This window comes from Triticum aestivum, chromosome 3A, assembly GCF_018294505.1.
Source record: "Triticum aestivum cultivar Chinese Spring chromosome 3A, IWGSC CS RefSeq v2.1, whole genome shotgun sequence".
Lineage (NCBI taxonomy): Eukaryota > Viridiplantae > Streptophyta > Magnoliopsida > Poales > Poaceae > Triticum > Triticum aestivum.
The window spans coordinates 308,971,879-308,989,236 of record NC_057800.1 but is presented as its reverse complement, the minus strand read 5'-3'; positions in this window follow the sequence as shown (position 1 = coordinate 308,989,236).

Below are 17,358 nucleotides of genomic sequence, written 5' to 3'. Positions count from 1 at the left end.
ATATATTTTTGAATATTTGTTATTTTACACAACATTTAGAATTATGCATGACGACTTGAGGCGCTAGCCAATTGTGCAAGTACATAAAAGATGAACATAAAAAAATATTATAATTATTCAGTATAGTATTTGCCAAGATGAGCAGACTAAAAAGTACTGTATAATTATTTAATATAGTGTTTTACATGTATATTCATTGATAGAATTATTCAAGAAAATAATAGAAAATAGCCTATATTCATTGATAGTAAGACTTTGTAGGCGCACCTGACAGAGTCATGGATTGATCAGTGACGCCCTAACGCTCAGCCAGCCGCCCAGACGCTGGCTGCGTCGGCTTGTCGAAATTGGCTTTCTCACGTTGTGCCACTGTCCTGCAAATGTTGTGCCGTAGTGGATTCTAACCCAATCTGTCGGAATTGATACACACGTAGGAGTACGTACAAATAAAAGGCCAAAATAAATTGATTCACTCAATTAATCATCACCGATATAATCACTCAACAGAGAAACAAAACCAAAATCAAATAGGGTTTCAATTAACCTAAATGGAGATGGTGATCCGGTGAACAACTTTTCTGATGATTGATGGTGATTCCACTGGCCCTCATCACGGATGTGCCTGCCATGCATCCTTGGCGCTGCTGTACGGAGTGGCCGCGTGCATACCTGGCCGCCTACCGCTGGCCGAAGCATAGCGGTGTGCAGTATACGGCATTAGATTTGCAGGCAGCGGACGGCCCGACGCCGACTAGGGAAACAAAGCGAAGGAACTGAAACAGAGATTGGTTTGTTCCTTTCTATGAGGCTAAACTCTTGTGCCCATGTGTGTAGCGGGCTGGAGAGAAGAAAAAAAAAGCCCAGTAAGAAAAAAACCAAGAGAGAATGACTAAATGTGGGGCCCCTGGAAAGCGGGGGTCCTCTGCCGTTGCACCGTTCACACATGCTTATGGACGGGCCTGCCCCTCTTGCAACATGCCTACTATGCGGTTATGCCTCTAAGTCGTGCTCCGACACGTGGGAGATATAGCCGCATCGTGGGTGTTACAAGTTGGTAATCAGAGCCTTCCCCGACCTAGGAGCCCCCTGCTTGATCGAATTGCTGACGTTGTTGAGTCTAGAAAAATGTTTTGAGTCTTATAGGATTATATATATCGGAGAGTAGGATTCTTTTTACTCCTCAGTCCCTTTGTCGCTCTGGTGAGGCCTCCTGACATAGAGTTTTGACCCTTCTCTTCTCAAATTTCACTAAAAAAAATTTAGGATCACGCAGATATCTTGGAATCGTTCCGATGGTTTTGTGACGAGAACATTGTTCTTGGTGTCTCCTGACATCTAGGGGTTGTGGCAGTGTCCCGGGGAGTTGAGCTTCGAGGTGTTGTCGTCACAATTTTATCGTTGAAGTTCTGGAATACCTGAGTTCGCCGACATCGAAAATCTCTTTTATGCAGTTGTTGGTGAGATAACCTCGACGCCACCCAGTACTGGGGCGGGAGTTCGGGAGTATTGCCATAACTCGTATAACGGATGCTTTTCGAAGGTTGAGGTAAATGGTTTCCGAAGGTTTCTTTGTTATGTGTTGAAGGATGGATACAGCTGGATGTAGGATTTGCTAGAATTGGGTGAGATATTATGCTTCCCCTGTATCCCCAACACCTGATTGCATAACCAGAATGTTTTGGGAGTTTATAAGTGGTAATTCAAGTAGCTCCTAGGATATATTTCCAATAGATGCATGATATGAGATTGGGGTTCGACGTCTAGTGGTCCGCCTATCCATGGTTGGTTTTACAGTGGTCTCGTTGTGTCTTAAAGAGTCCTTGGCTATGCTGACCCGGGGACGCTTCGTATGTCATGTGCACTGCCTTGTACATGATGGTGTTGTACGATCGAGCCCGTGTGGGCCCCACCACGAAAACTTCAGACGAAATCTCTATCATATGTTTGTTCTGGCTTATTTTGCAAGCCAATCCTTTGTTTTGTTTTGGGTTGGGGTATTCGAGTTGCTTCAATGTCAAGTGTTGATTCCATACCTTTTATAAGCGGTGTTCTCATACTACTATGTCGATACTAATCCTTCATGATAATCGAGATTGTCATGTCAATCCTTTTCAACCGGTGTGTTTCTATTCAAGTGGATCCGATCATTTTCAACATCCGCAAGATCAACTCAGTTTTCATCAACGGTGTTTGTTTCATCCGTCCCAAGTTGCCTTTGTTTTCCCGCCCTCCCACCCTTTTTCTTCAAGGACTTGGATTTCTTAATCAAGTATCCATCTTATGGATGTGAAGCCTCTCAATTCTTTTCCGTCAACGTTCGTATCCAGTGATTATCAGGAAGATACTAACGGAGCTGTAAGTTCATCATTCTTTGTTTCTTTTTCTTCTCTGATGGATCCAATTCAAGCTTTGTTGATCATATCCCTTTTCCTCGTTTCAAATACCTTCTCATGCCGGTGCACCTCATAATCATTCACTTCTCGCTATTCAACTATTCCGGAGTGCCGAAGATATCTCGAAGATTCGTGTTTCCACTCTGTATTCAATTCAAACTATTTCGAGGTTGTTACCTCATTCAAGCCACTTAATTCAACCGGTGTGATCTCTCTTCAAAATCATTCCAAAGGTGTTTTCTTTTAAGTGGGCCCTAACCCACAGGTCATTTCCCAGGATCTTACCTGACTCTTCTAATTTTCCGGAGCTATCCTCAAATCCTTTCAAAGTTTGACGTAAGAATGAATTTTCATCAGTCAAATGCCTTTCTCCAAGATCTTTCAAAGTCTTTTCATCCTTGGTTCAACCTTGCTAATTTTTTCATTTCGGAGTACCTCAACAATTCATGGTGGTTTTTCTCGTCATCATTCTCGAATTTTGAAGACCAAAGAAGAGTTTCTCTCAAATATTGCTCCATTCTCTTCAAGATTCATGGTTCTAGCTTGATGCCATCCTCTCATAATCATTTTTGATTAGGAGAATTCTTTTCACCCATCTGGAGCAATTCATGAGTCTCTTCAGTTTGATTCGCCGAAGGCCATCATTTTGGGTTTATTCATTCTCAGCTTTCAGCTCTCGTCCCCCAAATCTTATCAGTGCATAAATCAAGTTTTCTCTAATCAGTTCGGGATCTCTTCATTCTCTAGTATCTAATTTTCCCCAAGTATCTTCGTTCGTTTTCTAATTCTTACCAGTGATTCATCTCTTTTCTTTGTTCTTTTTCAATTCTTACGGTGGTTCGTTCAAGATTTCTCTTCCTTCATTATCATATCAATTTATTCATTGTTTCAATCCTACCAGTGGTTCATAGAAGACCTTCTCAAGTTTGCGCTATATCTAACTTAATCCTTTCTACGAGAATAAGTTGTATGCAATCCATTGCTTGTCATAAATTTAATTGGTGAAGGATACGCATAACATAATAATTATTATTGTTTCATCCAAGTGATCTAATTTCTTCTTTCCGGAGTGGTTCATCATATCACATTCTCGGTTCGAGATGCTTTATCTTTCTTTCCGGAGTTCCAAGTTTTTCTTGTGTATATCATCGCCAAGATCCATCTAATCATTGCAAGTCTTCACCTTGTGTTTCAACTTCTCTTTCATTTCGATTGATCATTCTTTTGGTAGCGGAGTTCTTCATGGAGACTCTACATGTTGGTTCATAAAGGATTTAATTCCTTCTCGAAGCGTTCACCAAGATTCTTTTTATAGGATCTCAAGCATTCTTCATCTTGCAATCCGGGGTGCAATTCTTTCAACCTTATCTTTTGAGGTGGTGTTATGTCATTCTTGATAATTTCCCTTCGTGTTTCATGATTCACAAGTTATCAAGAATGAGGTATTTAAACCCATCATTGTCTTCCATGGAGTTATCTTGCTATAAATTTCACCTAAAGCCTTCCATTGGGAATGTTGCTCTTTGTGGTGATTATCTATGATCCAAGTTTTATCCTTATCACCTCGGTGGAAGAAGATTTCTATCTTTTTCTAGCTCCCAATCAAATCTTTCCCGTGAGTGGCAAGTTGTCACCTCATAATTTTGCGATGTCTTCTATAAGTCCATATCAAGCTTATCCTTTTCGTTGTTGGTTTTCCAACAACTCCGTTATAACTTTCTTGGAAGGGTGATCTCCAAGCTCACTTGTGGCATAAGTTGACCTTTTCTTCTCCATCCTTTCATTTCAATGATCTATATTCTTTCTTCTTTTGGAGGCATTGTGATGTTTCTCTCTTCTCTCATCATGTCAAGTTGTGAGGATCCTGTTATTTTCATGCTTACCCATTTAACCGGAGTGTTGTGCCCTCTGCTCAAGTTCTTTTCGCCTTATCAAGACTTGCATCTCTTTTCAAATGGAGTGCTTTCCGAATTTATTCTTCCTTGTTCCTCTTTCCTAATGGAGTGCTTTCAACTTCGTTCATCTCCGTTGCATTCTTTCTTTCAATTTGTTCAACCTCTCAAGGTTCATTGGTTTCACTCATTTGTCAAAGAAGCAACTTACATTTACCTCTTATCTTCCTCTTCCGTTTTCCCTCCGGTGCCATCCTAGATCTCGGGACGAGATCCTATCATAGTGGTGGAGTGTTGTAACGCCCCGGATACAACTTTCCATATTCGTACTCTAACTTGCCTTTTCCGGAGATGCGATATGTTTTTCCCTTCATGGTTGGGTTTTGTCTTGTTTTGCATTTTGTTCATGTCATGCATTTCATATCATGTCATCATGTGCATTGCATTTGCATACGTCTTCGTCTCATGCATCCGAGCATTTTCCCCGTTGTCCGTTTTGCAATCCGGCACTCCTACGTCCTCTGGCGCCCCTTTTTTTCTCTTTTCGTGTGCGGGTATTAAACCTTCTCGGAATTGGACCAAGATTTGCCAAGCAGCCTTGGTACACCACCGATAGACCGCCTGTCAAGTTTCGTGCCATTTGGAGTCCGTTTGATACTCCAAAGGTTAACCGGGGAACCGTAAAGGCCTCGTGTGTGTTGCAGCCCAACACCCCTCCAAAGTGTCCCAATAACCCATCAAGACCCTCTCTATCCTCTTGGTCTTTCGATCACGATCGCGTGGCCGAAAAACGCACCTTATTTGGACTCTCCTAGCTCCCTCTACCTATATATTTGCACCTTCCCCCGAAAATTCGCAGACGAAACCCTACCCTTCTTCCTCCTCGCGCCGCCAGACAAAAATCACATGCTAGACATGTCCGCGCCTCCGTCCGCGTCCAACCGATGATCGCCACCTAGCCCGCCGCCTCTGTCAGGACCCCGATTCTAAGTCACACCTATCTAGCCTGTAACACCTCATATCACTTTGCGGCCTCACACACGGTATTCCCACGGGTGTCACCTTACCATGGCCCAGGACCGTTTGTGCCTTTTGGCTCACGTATATGATAGTGTTGCTAGCATCCATATGACAGAGAACCCGGGCCGACATGACTAGTCGTGAACCCAAAGTGGCACCAACTTACGGGGACAGGCATACATGAATCAACTTTGAGCATGTCGGTCAGCAGCGTGCGAATCCGGGCTGTAGCACTGGGCTAACAGGACTCCGGTGACCCGGGCTGTAGCAGGCTAGGCAGGACTCCGGATGTCACCGCGTGACATTTCCCCGAAGGGACAGACACAGGGACAAAGTGAATCATATGCCGGCCAGTCAAGCGTTCCGGAGCAGTAGTGCTGGGCTAGCAGGACTCCGGTGAACCGGGCTGTAGTGGACTACTATGGCTCATGGAAGCACAAGACTACATTTCCCCATAAGAGAGGCTACCAAGGATAAATAACTAGGTTGTCGGATCCCACACATACCAAGCATTTCAATCATACACACAATATGCTTAATATGTGCAATACAACATGGCATCACAACAAGACCTTATGACTCAAAGTATTTATTCATTAGGCTCCGAAGAGACAAGAATTACAAACATGGGTCTCATGACCCAACATACAGAGCATACAAGCAACAAGCACATGCGGAAGGAAAACTTGTCTGAGTACAGACAACTACAAATGAAAAAGGCTGAGAAGCCTGACTATCTACAAGACCCTCCCAAGGGTACAAGATCGTAGCTGAGGTAACAAGCTAAACGTCAAAGTCCATGCGGAACTACTAGCGAGACTGAAGTCTCTCTGCAAAAACATAAATTAAGCAAACTTGAGTACAAATGTACTCAGCAAGACTTACATCAGAACTAACTACATATGCATCATTATCAACAAAGGGATGGTGGAGTTTAACTGCAGCAAGCCAGCTTTGACTCAGTGGCTATCCTGAACTACGACTGCAGGTAACTCTTTTGAGGTGGCGCACACGAGTCCACATATTCACCATATCAATACACCACTATGGATCCGCTCCCGTCTCCCTACGAGAACGCCATCCATAGCACTCACGCTTATCTTGCGCATTTTAGAGTATCCACTTTCACTTGTCTATGAACTATGCAAGGGGTCCAAGTTTCCATATCGGAGGAATCCGGCTATTCGAATAGATAATGATAACCCTGCAGGGGTGTACTTCTTCACACACGCTCTCGCCACTTACCACCATGTACACGTCGTGTATCTCGGCAACCTTCAAGCGGAAGCCTGGTGAGGGAGTCGGCCATGACCTGACTAACCAACAAGTCTCTAGTCTAGGTTTATCGCCTATTCGGGTTCCAGCCGCAAGGAGATCCGGTCGGGGTGTCGCTCACGGCCCCAAAGGATGTGAGCAGGGTTCTCAAGCCCACCATCCGGGTGCCACTTGGTACACCGTGCCACTGTGCCTAGTCTGTCCCAAGCCCACCTGTACCGTGTGCCACTTTGTAGACTACTAACACAACCTACAAACACCAGAAACTAGTTGCAACTCCTGGACAGAGATCGAGTTGATCAATAAGTCGAGAGGGGTCGAGTTACCGGAACCCAATGTGTGGTAGTAACTGTTCATGGATCACAAACACAGAACTCAGTTCCTGAGGACGGCTGCAATGAGACAACCCACCATGTACTCCTACATGTCCTCTCACCGCTACCTTTACCAAATCGTGTTCACACACTTAGCTCACACACAGTAGGACATGTTCATCACCATTCCAATTCATCCCCGACGAATCAGACCTGACCCGACTCTAAGAAGTAGCAGGCATGACAAACAAGCATGAATGAATAGGCACATCAGGGCTCAAACAACTCCTACTCATGCTAGTGGGTTTCATCTATTTACTGTGGCAATGAAAGGTCATGCAGAGGAAAGGGGTTCAGCTACCGCAGCATGTAATAGTTGAAACGTTGTTGTCCTAATGCAGTAAAAGAGAGCATGAGTGAGAGAGTGGAATTGTATCGGAATGAACAAGGGGGTTTTGCTTGCCTGGCACTTCTGAAGATAGTATAGTTCTTCATCGGTGTCATCGATCTCATCATCGGAACGTCGTCTACTAAGAGGGGACAATTACCGGCAAAAAAGGAAGAACACAATCAATGCGATGCAACAATATGATGCATGATCATGACATGGCGATATGCTGTTGATTGAGCTAATGCAACTAGCAACAAGTTAAATCAAGTTGGTTTGAACACTAGGTTTAAATTCAAACTCCATATGTGCTTTCTTAAATGCCATTAATTCAAAATGTCATATAAAGTGGCTGTAAGTTTTTCAAACATGCATGAGAATGGTACAGATGGATAGATTGAATTTTTTTGATTATTTTTCATATATAAATCTTTGCATTTGGAGTTACGGTTGAATTACTATGATTTTTAGAAGCTTAGGCAATTTTTTGGATTTTCTAATTATTTAAAAATAAAGTAATTCCAGAAAATGCATTACTGCGTCAGCACTACGTCAGCATGACGTAAGCGAGTCAACGGGGCAGCCCAGGTCAAACTGACCATTGGGTCCCGTGTGTTAGTAGCTAAACTAGGTTTAGTTAACCCTAATCTACATTAGTTAGCGGGGCGGCCCCACCTGTCATTGAGCCAGGGGAGGTCAAACCCCTAGTCAACTAGGGCTAACGCGTCGGCGGCTCGACGCCGGCGATGACAGGTGCGGCGGATGGGCTCAGGTTCGCTCCTCCGGCGCTCAAATCGATGATGGAGAGCATCTACGAGCTGCTAGTGATCCCGCGCATCCAACGGTGCAAACAGGGCGAGCTGGGGTGGCCGGAAAAGTGGCTGGCGACGAGGTTTAGCGGCGGCAATAGCTCGAAATTCTCGGGGTGGCGCTACAGAGCTCAGGAGGAGGTGCTACGGGTGACTACGGGCTCATGAGAACGTGCTGAGCACGGTGGTGTGCTCGGACACAAAGCGCGGTGGCTGTGCCCACAGCGGCGACTTGGCCGGCGGAACCGAGCTCGCAGCTCCGGTGGAATTGGTGGCTACATGGTGAAAATAACGGGGGGAAGAGAGGGGTTAGTGGCAGGAGCTCACGGATGTTTGAATGGGGCGGACGACGAACTCGGGGAGGCATCAGGGAGGGCACACGGTCGCCGGCGATCTCGGCGGCCGAAGCTTGAAGAAGAGGTAGTGGAAGCCGCTGCAGGGCGCGTCCGCTCGTGTGGCTTGGCGGGGACGGTGTAGAGGTCAGGTACGGAGCTTCTTGGCGCGATGGAGAGGCGTGTGGAGGCCGGTGGCCGTGGCGGTGCACGTCAGCGGCGACGGGGCCGCCCGGGTGCGTGCGAGGGAGAGAGAGCAGAGGAGGGAAGAGCATCCAGAGGGAGAGGGAAAGAACGAGGGGGTCGAGGCGGTGCCAAGGAGAGGACGCGAGGCGTCGCGGTGGCCAGACGACGCAGGCAGGCAGCCTGGTGGCGTGGCGCCCGCGCGCACGCCGTGCGCTGTCCCTCCTCTGCCTAGTGGCAGAGGTTAGAGATGACTGGCACCGAGCCAGGTGGGCTGGGCCAGCATAGGTGAGGCCCAGGTAAGGTTTCCCTCTCTGTCTTATTTCTATTTTTGTTCTGTTTTTCTATTTATGCAAAAAAAATTAAATTTGGTTTTCAAACCAAATCACTTTTAAAAATTCGGAAAATAGTTATGGGCACTAAATGAATTATTCCAGAGGCCCTCAACTAATTCCAAAATTGTTGGAGCATTTAAAAATATTTATAGTATTTAAATGCCCCAATTCAAATACAATATGAGCTAATTCAAAAATCCAGAATGGCGTAGAAATATGTGCATCATTTTTTGGAAGAGGTTCTAGACCAATTCAAAAATGATGGGCATTTATGAAGGGCATTTTGGGTTCAATGAAAATATTTTTATTTTGATCCTAGTTGCATTTCATTTGGTGCTAGGGTTTGGAGATCCCCATTTCAGGTTTAAGAAGATCTAAACATGATGCAACAACCAAGACTAGACCACAACAAGGTTGAAGCTAGGGCTGTGACAACTCGCCCCCACTAAACAAGAATCTCGTCCCGAGATTCAAGCATAGGATAAAAGGAAGAGGGGACTCGAACTATCACAATCTTCATGATCCAACTGCCTTTCCCGAAGATGTTGATCCATTGCATCCTCTTGGTCTTGACATCGTTGCTTTCGAGATCTTCATCCAACTATGACGACAGAAAGAAACTCTTCAGAAATCGATCTTCTCAAAGATCGAGCAATTCAAAATCAACTCGCGGGATGAGACATATAAACATCTCTCGAGCTGAGACACGAAGCATACACCTAGAGGGATGGAGTGAAACGGATGGCGAAGATTCACTAGGTAGGCAACAATTCCACACTTAAGAAGGTGGTGAACGGTTGTCAACATAGCGAGGAGTTGAGTTGCCATGATTCCCTAATGAGACATGTTGGAGGAGGTGACTCGTAGAATTATTCCCCTAAGTGGCAAAAAGAATTACTTTTATCCATAGATCATCGAAACTCTTCATACCAGCCTAAGGCAATTCACAACAATCGTTTGGCAGAGTAAGTAGGGATGGCATACCCAGACTAGAATGGATGATGTGGACTACCTTGTTGAAGACAACGCAAGGGATGATTTTGGTTGTGCGTGCTCTCAAGAACTTGAGCATTTCCATATTCATCAAGGTTCTATCAACATCCGTGCCGAGGATCCTGGCAACACATCTTACTACCATGATGAATAGTGATGGTCAATGCAGATACAAAGGAGGACAACACTTTCTCAGGTTTCACCTTAGCGATGCCAAGGAAACGAAATCTGGATGTTCGACCAAGAGACATTTAGCACTCCACTTCTAATGTTCTCCTTGATGTGCTAGCGTAACCCATTTATAGATATGGTTTGGTATCTAGAACATCAAGTAAAAGGTCGGACTTCGGGAGCACAAGAATCCATAAGGAATAACTACTGGAGTAAATCCTACGAAATCCTTATGGGGAGGTGGCCAACTTCCTCAATCAAGATACTACAATGATAGGTCTTCCGGCTGGGTGTGTTGGCCACGACATCCACCTTACCGGTTTAGAAAGACCAACAATATAATTCCTGGGAAAAGGTCCAACCTTCATATCTGCCTGAGATTCAGATCTGGTTGGTGTCAGGATATTCCAGACCCATCAAGTCTAAAGAGAAAAACGAAAGTTTGCAACACAAGTCCACGAGATGACGTTGCAGGATTCTCGGGAAATAGACTACGGTGGTAAGCTCCAAAACATGAGCCAGTTCTGCTACAAAACATGTGAACACGCTGTCCCAGACAAGCATGACCACGTAGTAGTCTTACAACGAAACACTATCAAGTTCAGGTGGGAACCATCATTGCGGATAACAAAGTCCTTGATTAAGCCTGGGTTAGCTCTTAAAAAGGAACTTCTTATCCTTGAACTAATCAATCAGTGGCTTGGTGTGCTAGGAACACCTATGGAGTGGAGGTAATTAATCTACCAAACCATAGAGTACTTTGCACGTATGCATGACTGACTTGGGATGATTCCAAAGGAAGCAAAAACAAACCTTTCTCAAATTCATGGCGGCAACTTACACCTAATGCACGTGAACTTGGAGAAAGTCGCTTCTTTCACCAAAACATATACTTCATGAATGGGATATGAAGAAATGCTTACAAAAGTTTCCAACACTAACTTAGATGTTCAACATGAATCATGGACAAGATGAAAATATTGCCGATGGGCTCAACAACAACTCATTGAAATTTCCATATCACTGGACTTCCACCATTATGTGAACAATGTGATAGCATTGGTCAGACCCAAAAGATATAATGGTGTATGCTCTAGGGATCAACCACGAGTAAGACAGCATTACGAATATCGTTGGTTCTGATTTGATTTGACGATGGCCCACACTCAAATCAAGGTTTGGGGCAAGACAATAGGTCCAACAACTGATCACAGGGACCAATCGATGAAGATATCATCTTTCTTCAACAACCACACGAACACATGGATATCCCTTTGAAAATGAACTAAGTGGGACAACCTTTCATCTTCCAACTCTCCAAGTTATTGTTTAGCTTATTGAACTAGTTCACGGTATCCAACACAGAATCTTCGAGAATGGGTGGTTTAGAGGAAAACCAACATGATCACGAGCTCAACATAATAGTCAGGGGAAAACCTTGTAATACTTCCGAGAAGATATCTGGAAAATCACGAACCACTGATAGGTCTCTAAGCTCGAGAACAATCTTGCTTTTCAAGGCAAGAAGACATGATCAGAAAAGCAAGGGATTCAATCCTAGCTCAAAGATCGAAGGGTACACCAGGAAAATGGTCTACGTAGCACAATCTATCTTAGAATCATGATTCTATAACCAACACGCTAAGTATAAGGTTATTGTCCATTAACTACCAAGCAACAGAGTTGCTAGGAGTATTGATTTCACACATCACAATTCACTTGTCGGTATTCCGGTTGCGACAACACGACACCGAGGAATGAATAATGATGGCGAGAAGTATCACTACATCAAGAATTCATAAGGGAAGGTGCAATTCTCATGACATTCCTGACATAAAGTGGATAATACTTCAGGGTAGAACAGACCAATAGCTTGATTGCATTTGATCTACAAAATACAACTGCTTTGACCCAATCCTAGAAATGTATGAGGTACTGGAGTTTGTTTCTCCTAGTCATTCTGAACTAGAATGGCTTGACAGACCACAAGAACGATAGGCACCGATGACCGAATGCTCACATACTCTTGACTATCAATTGATAGATGAAGGTCGGAATATAATTGAAGGGGGACAACTCAAAGGAACATATACCTTTCTGAGTTGTTGATGCATAGATTAGTATGTCGAACGAGTTCAACATATTTCTTCCGGATAACCCATGCAGAAAGGTAGAACTGGCAGAATCACAATTATGAATGGAGAACTCCTGAGGAGTACTCTAATGGTGATCTTTTGGTTCAAAGAACTTCTGCCTTAATGGTTCATGGTATTTGGAAGAAGGAAATACCACGGACCTCAAGGACTATCGCAAAGGTTACTAATATCCTAAAGGAACTAGCAACACTATCAACATGAAGCAAGTAGGGTGAATCTTGGGCTTAAGAACCCAGAAGTAGAATATCTACTACTAAATGGCATCATGGGATGCTTTCAAGAATGGTGGCCAGAATCATCACACTGGGAACACAAACATTGATAGATTACTGAGTGGTTCTCAAAGACACCTAGGGTCATAATACTAACTCCAACATACATGTCAAGGCAACGGAGTACCTCAACATACCGATTAGTGTGCTTAATCTGGCCCAAAGGAACATCGAGAACAGGAAGAAGGGATTTACAAATGCATCAGATTTTTAGGAACCTGGGATGACTCGGACAGCATAACGGCTGTAAATGCTCAAAATGATTTGAGACATCCTGCAAAAATGGTGGCATAACCACTCAACATCACAATATCAAGGTTCTGAGGCCAGCTATGAACATATGGAAGTAGTAGGAACTGAACTGAGGCTTGAACTCAACAATCCTAGGCAACTACGGTTTAGTAACACGTCATCCTGGGAGATAGAAGAGAAGCCTAGTTCTTAACCCCGTAGAAAAGGTAAGATGACTCAGATCAGAAGGTCATGAGGATAAGGAGTCAAAAGAGCCTTAGGTTCCCGTCCACAATCAATTCCCTTATATAACTAAAGCATTTCTAGACACAACTTCGACCGATTTGGCTTGGTAATCCTACAGGCAGTCAGCTCTGATACCAAAACTGTCAGGACCCCGATTCTAAGTCACACCTATCTAGCCTGTAACACCTCATATCACTTTGCGGCCTCACGCACGGTATTCCCACGGGTGTCGCCTTACCATGGCCCGGGACCGTTTGCCCCTTTTGGCTCACGTATATGATAGTGTCGCTAGCATCCATATGACAGAGAACCCGGGCCGACATGACTAGTCGTGAACCCAAAGTGGAACCAACTTACGGGGACAGGCATACATGAATCAACTTTGAGCATGTCGGTCAGCAGCGTGCGAATCCGGGCTGTAGCACTGGGCTAACAGGACTCCGGTGACCCGGGCTGTAGCAGGCTAGGCAGGACTCCGGATGTCACCGCGTGACATTTCCCCGAAGGGACAGACACAGGGACAAAGTGAATCATATGCCGGCCAGTCAAGCGTTCCGGAGCAGTAGTGCTGGGCTAGCAGGACTCCGGTGAACCGGGCTGTAGTGGACTACTATGGCTCATGGAAGCACAAGACTACATTTCCCCATAAGAGAGGCTACCAAGGATAAATAACTAGGTTGTCGGATCCCACACATACCAAGCATTTCAATCATACACACAATATGCTTAATATGTGCAATACAACATGGCATCACAACAAGACCTTACGACTCAAAGTATTTATTCATTAGGCTCCGAAGAGACAAGAATTACAAACATGGGTCTCATGACCCAACATACAGAGCATACAAGCAACAAGCACATGCGGAAGGAAAACTTGTCTGAGTACAGACAACTACAAATGAAAAAGGCTGAGAAGCCTGACTATCTACAAGACCCTCCCAAGGGTACAAGATCGTAGCTGAGGTAACAAGCTAAACGTCAAAGTCCATGCGGAACTACTAGCGAGACTGAAGTCTCTCTGCAAAAACATAAATTAAGCAAACTTGAGTACAAATGTACTCAGCAAGACTTACATCAGAACTAACTACATATGCATCATTATCAACAAAGGGATGGTGGAGTTTAACTGCAGCAAGCCAGCTTTGACTCAGTGGCTATCCTGAACTACGACTGCAGGTAACTCTTTTGAGGTGGCGCACACGAGTCCACATATTCACCATATCAATACACCACTATGGATCCGCTCCCGTCTCCCTACGAGAACGCCATCCATAGCACTCACGCTTATCTTGCGCATTTTAGAGTATCCACTTTCACTTGTCTATGAACTATGCAAGGGGTCCAAGTTTCCATATCGGAGGAATCCGGCTATTCGAATAGATAATGATAACCCTGCAGGGGTGTACTTCTTCACACACGCTCTCGCCACTTACCACCATGTACACGTCGTGTATCTCGGCAACCTTCAAGCGGAAGCCTGGTGAGGGAGTCGGCCATGACCTGACTAACCAACAAGTCTCTAGTCTAGGTTTATCGCCTATTCGGGTTCCAGCCGCAAGGAGATCCGGTCGGGGTGTCGCTCACGGCCCCAAAGGATGTGAGCAGGGTTCTCAAGCCCACCATCCGGGTGCCACTTGGTACACCGTGCCACTGTGCCTAGTTTGTCCCAAGCCCACCTGTACCGTGTGCCACTTTGTAGACTACTAACACAACCTACAAACACCAGAAACTAGTTGCAACTCCTGGACAGAGATCGAGTTGATCAATAAGTCGAGAGGGGTCGAGTTACCGGAACCCAATGTGTGGTAGTAACTGTTCGTGGATCACAAACACAGAACTCAGTTCCTGAGGACGGTTGCAATGAGACAACCCACCATGTACTCCTACATGGCCTCTCACCGCTACCTTTACCAAATCGTGTTCACACACTTAGCTCACACACAGTAGGACATGTTCATCACCATTCCAATTCATCCCCGACGAATCAGACCTGACCCGACTCTAAGAAGTAGCAGGCATGACAAACAAGCATGAATGAATAGGCACATCAGGGCTCAAACAACTCCTACTCATGCTAGTGGGTTTCATCTATTTACTGTGGCAATGAAAGGTCATGCAGAGGAAAGGGGTTCAGCTACCGCAGCATGTAACAGTTGAAACGTTGTTGTCCTAATGCAGTAAAAGAGAGCATGAGTGAGAGAGTGGAATTGTATCGGAATGAACAAGGGGGTTTTGCTTGCCTGGCACTTCTGAAGATAGTATAGTTCTTCATCGGTGTCATCGATCTCATCATCGGAACGTCGTCTACTAAGAGGGGACAATTACCGGCAAAAAAGGAAGAACACAATCAATGCGATGCAACAATATGATGCATGATCATGACATGGCGATATGCTGTTGATTGAGCTAATGCAACTAGCAACAAGTTAAATCAAGTTGGTTCGAACACTAGGTTTAAATTCAAACTCCATATGTGCTTTCTTAAATGCCATTAATTCAAAATGTCATATAAAGTGGCTGTAAGTTGTTCAAACATGCATGAGAATGGTACAGATGGACAGATTGAATTTTTCTGATCATTTTTCATATATAAATCTTTGCATTTGGAGTTACGGTTGAATTACTATGATTTTTAGAAGTTTGGGCAATTTTCTGGATATTCTAATTATTTAAAAATAAAGTAATTCTAGAAAATGCATTACTGCGTCAGCACTACGTCAGCATGACGTAAGCGAGTCAACGGGGCAGCCCAGGTCAAACTGACCAGTGGGTCCCGTGTGTTAGTAGCTAAACTAGGTTTAGTTAACCCTAATCTACATTAGTTAGCGGGGCGGCCCCACCTGTCATTGAGCCAGGGGAGGTCAAACCCCTGGTCAACTGGGGCTAACGCGCCGGCGGCTCGACGCCGGCAACGACAGGTGCGGCGGATGGGCTCGGGTTCGCTCCTTCGGCGCCCAAATCGACGACGGAGAGCATCTACGAGCTGCTGGTGATCCCGCACATCCAACGGTGTAAATGGGGCGACCTGGGGTGGCCGGAAAAGTGGCCGGCGACGAGGTTTAGCGGCGGCAGCAGCTCGGCATTCTCGGGGTGGCGCTACAAAGCTCGGGAGGAGGCGTTGTGGGTGGCTACGGGCTCATGAGAATGTGCTGAGCACGGTGGTGTGCTCGGACACAAAGCGCGGTGGCTGTGGCCACGGCAGCGACTTGGCCGGCGGAGCAGAGCTCGCGGCTCCGGTGGAATCGGTGGCTACATGGTGCAAATAACGCGGGGAAGAGAGGGGTTAGTGGCAGGAGCTCACGGAGGTTTGAACGGGGCGGACGACGATCTCGGGGAGGCATCAGGGAGGGCATACGGTCGCTGGCGATCTCGGTGGCCGGAGCTTGAAGAAGAGGTCGGGGAAGCCACTGCAGGGCGCGTCCGCTCGTGTGGCTTGGCGGGGACGGTGTAGAGGTCAGCTGCGGAGCTTCTTGGTGCGACGGAGAGGCGTGTGGATGCCGGTGGCCACAGTGGTGCACGTCGGCGGCGACGGGGCCGCTCGGGTGCGTGCGAGGGAGACAAAGCAGAGGAGGGAAGATCGTCCTGAGGGAGAGGGAACGAACGAGGGGGTCGAGGCAGCGCCGAGGAGAGGACGCCAGGCGTCGCGGTGGCCAGGCGACGCAGGTAGGCAGCCTGGTGGCGTGGCGCCCGCGCGTGCCGTGCGCTGTCCCTCCTCTGCCTACTGGCAGAGATTAGGGATGACTGGCACCGAGCCAGGTGGGCTGGGCCAGCACAGGTGAGGCCCAGATAAGGTTTCCCTCTCTGTCTTATTTCTATTTTTGTTCTATTTTTCTATTTATGCAAATTTGTTTAAATTTGGTTTTCAAACCAAATCACTTTTAAAAATTCTGAAAATAGTTATGGGCACTAAATGAATTATTCTAGAGGCCCTCAACTACTTCCAAAATTGTTGGAGCATTTAAAAATATTTATAGTATTTAAATGCCCCAATTCAAATACAATATGGGTTAATTCAAAAATCCAGAATGGCCTAGAAATATGTGCATCATTTTTTGGAAGAGGTTCCAGACCAATTCAAAAATGATGGGCATTTATGAAGGGCATTTTGGGTTCATTGAAAATATTTTTATTTTGATCCTAGTTGCATTTCATTTGGTGCTAGGGTTTGGACATCCCCATTTTAGGTTTAAGAAGATTTAAACATGATGCAACAACCAAGACTAGACCACAACAAGGCTGAAGCTAGGGCTGTGACAACCTCCCTACCACCGTGCGGCCCGTGGAAGCCCATCGCGGGCCCGCCCAGGCCCGAATCTGCGCGCCGCCGCCCGCGCCCGGCGACCGT